This window comes from Montipora foliosa, chromosome 6 (genome assembly GCF_036669935.1).
Source record: "Montipora foliosa isolate CH-2021 chromosome 6, ASM3666993v2, whole genome shotgun sequence".
NCBI classification, from domain to species: domain Eukaryota; kingdom Metazoa; phylum Cnidaria; class Anthozoa; order Scleractinia; family Acroporidae; genus Montipora; species Montipora foliosa.
In genome coordinates this window covers 51,549,574-51,554,573 of record NC_090874.1, presented here as the reverse complement: position 1 = coordinate 51,554,573, position 5,000 = coordinate 51,549,574, and positions in this window count along the sequence as shown.

Here is a 5,000-nt window from a genome sequence, read left to right as displayed (position 1 = left end):
GCTTCCTGCTGCTTCCTACTACTTCGAGACGAATCTCAGCTTTGGTGTTCTGGATATTAACAGCAAGGGTCTCGAGAGATGTCAACTAGTTGCTCTTCGCAAGGATGTGTGCCCGAAGCTTACGTTTCCCTGTCTGTCCACATAGAAAAGCGAAAAAGTAACAACCCGGCGAAAATGTAAACAATTAGCAAAAGTAAGCCCGCGACGTACCTGCAATGGCTTTCCGGCATTTGTGTCACGAAAAGCCTCCAACACAGGTTTTAGTCTCTTTGCCGGAACAATGGTATCTTCATCCATGGCTTTGTGACCTCGTGTATCAGTGCTTTAAAACAGTCTTCATAAACGGGCAGTTCGTCTTTTTATTTTTACCTCATCGTAAAAACAATTTCCGGGCAATGTCACGTCATCAAGCAGACACACGTGTCCACGCAAATTTGCGCGTATCCGCGCGGGTTTATGACGTAAGGGTTGGCGCAATTTTTTCTAAAAATAGATTTTTTGGCACAACACATAGGGTTGGGTGGACCCCGCGCTTACGGTCTCCATCCCTGATTATGGCTCCTGGTCGGGTCTCATAACTGCACTTGCAATCGTGGATTTCAAGGAGATGGCAGCGTATGCAAAGATGTGGATGAGTGCAAGGAGGGAACAACACAACTGCAGTCAGCATGCCTATTGTACTAACAGTGTTGGTGCTTATAACTGTACATACCTCGGTGGTTTTCAAGGAAATGGGTAGACCTGCACAGATGTGGATGAATGCAAGACGGGAACCCACAATTGCAGTAAGCATGCCATCTGTACAAATACCGTCGGGTCGCATAATTGCACTTGCAATCGTGGATTTCAAGGAGACGGCAGGATATGCATGGATGTTGACGAGTGCAAGGAAGGAATCCACAACTGCAGTGGGTATGCCTACTGCACAAATAAAGTTGGTGCTTATAATTGTACATGCCACGGTGGTTTTCAAGGAAACGGGTGGACGTGCATGGATGTGGACGAATGCAAGAAAGAAACCCACAATTGCAATAAGCATGCTACTTGTACAAATACCGTCGGGTCTTATAACTGCACCTGCAATCATGGTTTTCATGGAGATGGCTGGATATGCAAATATGTAAAACGAGTGCAAGGTGGGCATCCATGCCTGCAATCAGTTTGCTGAATGCAAAAACGTTATCGGGTCGTATCATTGCAAATGCAGCCATGGTTTCCAAGGCAATGGGTGGACTTGCAAAAGATGTGGAAGAATGCAAGTTGGAAATCCATAATTGCAGTCTTCATGCATCCCGCACAAACAGCGTTGGTGGATTCAGTTGCAAGTGTCGCAAGGGATTTGAAGGCAATGGGTGGTTGTGCACTGATGTTAACGAGTGCCAGAGAGGCCCCCACGGCTGTCACGTCCATGCAACCTGCCATAACTCTCAAGGCTCGCATAGTTGCTTTTGCAACACAGGATACAGAGGAGATGGAAAAACGTGCAATGGTAAGTGCAAGAAAAGGGATGCTGTTTGAAAAATAACTTCAATTCGGAACAAAAGGGAAGAGGGACTAATGTGCAGAAGATTGGGTCATAGGGCTACACAATGGGCTACACTGCTTTTTGTTATTAGCAGATTTTAATGTCATCGCCACGAATACAATTAACGGCGGTAAAAACGAGAAAAAGGTTGATTGGTATGTTTGCATGTGAATCAAAGGCCCAGTAACGAAAGACCCCTCATTCATCGATCACGTTTCAGCAGATTCCCGATCTGACGACCCTTTGGCTAGGCGTGTCTAGTCCACGCTTGTAAATTTTTTTCGTAGTTCGAAACTTCGAAATGCAATTCAGATATATCCAGGCTTGAACTGGGCAATATCTAGGTAACTCTTGCCATCGAAGAGAATTCCCTTATTATAACAAGGTGAGGTTTCGAGCAGCGAAAACATGACATCTTCAGGTTGGAAAATAATATGATATCTTCACGCGTTAAAAGACCACCGTTGCTATGGTTACAAAATAAATCTCGCCGTTCTACGTTAGAATTTCAAAAAATATTAAAGGCAAATGGTTTGGTATTTCATATGATAAACAGAACATTAAATAACCGCTTCGAGATTCTCTTCGAGTGTTGAAAAATATTTCACGAGTGCATGAGCACAGCGAACGAGTGAAATGTTTTTCAACACGAGAAGCGAAATTTCGTATGTCCTCGCGGCCATATAATATCCTCTATGTACAACTCACAAAGTTTATTTTTACGATTTATCTTTGTCAGATATCGACGAATGTCGAGATGGACCCAACAGGTGCAGTTTAAATTCACGCTGTGTCAACAGTCCAGGCTCGTATGACTGCTGGTGCGATCGCGGTTTCCGAGGCGACGGGATGTCTTGTACTGATTATGATGAGTGCGAAGATGATCTTCACGATTGCCACAAGAAAGCCACGTGCATCAACACAGAGGGCTCGTATCGGTGTAGTTGTTCCAAAGGATACCATGGAGATGGTAAAGTCTGCAAAGGTGAGTGGGTCGACGAGTGCAGGTTACAGGGTCAGGTTATAACAATGATCAGCACTAGAAAAATACAAGTGATGACTCCCGAATAAAAGGCGTTGCTTAGTTGATTGAGTACGCGGCTTCAAAGCTGGAGTAAGATCAAGAGTAACTTAAGCGTCCCTTTACAACTTTCACCTGATTTATGAAGCCATAGAAGTAAAGACCCCCAAAACAGGCACTGTCGGTGGGAGCGGGTCTAAGAGACCCGCAAAAGGGGTACTGTCAGTGGGAGTTTGTCTGTAATAATTTGCCCATATTGATCAGTACCAGGCAGTAGCAGAGCCGACGAAACTACCGACGTCAATTCACTGTGCATGAGAGAGCCTAAGCAATGGACAGTGACGACGCCCAGGAGGACGTCATCTGAAAATATAACTTCGAGTCGTTGGAATCGTTTCGTGATTAGCTCAAGTCGTTTGAAATGAAAACTAAGGGTGTGTTAGATTGACCCTATTCCGGAATAAGAATACGTGGAGTGCTGATTTAAAACGGTATGTCTGGCGTTTTGAAGCAACAAGGATAACAAAGATATGTTTAAAACAGCATTTTACCAGGTGTTCGACAATTTTAACGTGAATCTTCGTAAAAACGAAATATTTTAAACTTCTATTCCATGCGTTTCTATTCCGGAATACGGTCAACCGAACGCACCCCAAATGTGTAACAACATTCCAGGAATAAAATTACTCTGAACGGGGTGGTTGTTAGGAGAAAAAATTGACGATCTATCGTCGTGTGCTCACGTGCAAGACCGCAAATTGATAGAGAAACACTCTTGATAAAATGAAAGTGCAGGGAGGGTAGAGCCTCTATTTTTGTTCATAAAACCCATTGTTTTGTGGTGTTGCCGCAGTCATTGTCATTTTTGCTTGAGCTCCCTCGCGTTAGACCACTCAACACAACGCGATGTATTAACAAAGGACCGTCGAGGGAACGAAAATTGCCAGACTTTCTAAGAATCTCTTCAACAATTTTCCGGTTTACTTTCTTCGTCGTTCGGTTCCAAAACTTGCGCTTTGCGCTCGTTTGTGTTAATGGAGGTAGAGTCGACTTGTGCCAAGTCTAGAAACCGATACTGAAGATTGGCTGGTTGGTTGCCACTAACTAATCCACTATATATTTTCCCACAGCCTCTACAGCGAGTGGCCTGCTTCCCGCCCGCGAAGGTTATATATTACTGTTGTCTTGGGCGATCATACTCATTCTTACTCCACAATGACATGAATATCTCCATTGTTCACAAATGTTCATATACAGTAACGCAGCCGTGATGACGTCAGCGAAAAACCATCAATAACTGAACAGGTCGTTTTCAACTGTACAAATTAATTAAACTGAAGACACTCAGTAGGTGGTTTTCACGCTACATCACCGCCATTTTGTTGGACGAAAACAAAAGATCTCTCCTTAGCTCTTCAAATTTTGTTCGTCCGCCAGCAATTGTACATTACACCATTGTTATCTGGGTCTCCGCTAGAGATTGGTTGCAAATCATCTATTATGTTTTGAATTAAACTCGTGAAAGGAGAACAGGATCAATCTCGTTCCCAGAGCCTCCGTTACCTTGGTCCACCGGACCGGGCGTGGGAGTCGCAGTTTCCCAACTGCTGGTCAAGGGAAAGAGGAGTCTGGTAACGAGATTGAAAACAGGATATAATAATTTTTTTTCTGGGCTTGCTCGTGTCGTAACAAAACCATTACTGATTTCATTCATTCATTCAACGGGATTCAAACTTACCATCTCACCTAATGTTATTACGAATTCGCCATCACTGGACCTTTTAGTCTCGGCAGTGTTACTCTCGCGAAGAGTCCTGCAGCACTGTCCCTGCAGCACTGTCCCGCTAGACAAGAAAAAAAAAAGAAAAAAAAAATTTGTAACATTCTACATCTTCCTACAGCAACAGGCTTCCAGTTTAACACAATGATTTGGATATATTTCCACTACGCTGATAGCTAAGAGTAAAGCAATTCATGTGTGAAGTCAGAGCAAAAACGTATACCGGTGCAAACATCTTATTCATTGATCGGTTGGCAAATCAGAGAAAGCAGATTACAAATAATGAATTGTGTCTTTTCATTTTAATGAACGTTTTTTGATTCGGTTTCTTTTTGCAAAATAAACCTCAAATCCAATGACGGCAAAGTATTTAGTTGCCCTTGCAGACATTCCAACCCCTTATGAAGGAAAATAGTGAGTATTAGTATTCTTTAGCGCCGAAGGCGCGAGCCTGTAGAGCGGTCTGCTATATAAATGGAGTAAGACTGTTGGCCTTATAAGTCTGTACAACACGGGCTGTTTAATGGAGAGACTGGGCGAGAAATTATAGGATAAGAAAGTGTAATACGTAACTGTTTTACACTCAGATCGCCAAAAAAAATACTTAAGCAATTTTTCCTTGTTTTCAGAATTTCAAGACAAATCGGGAGAATATGATAAAAATCGGGAAAGCG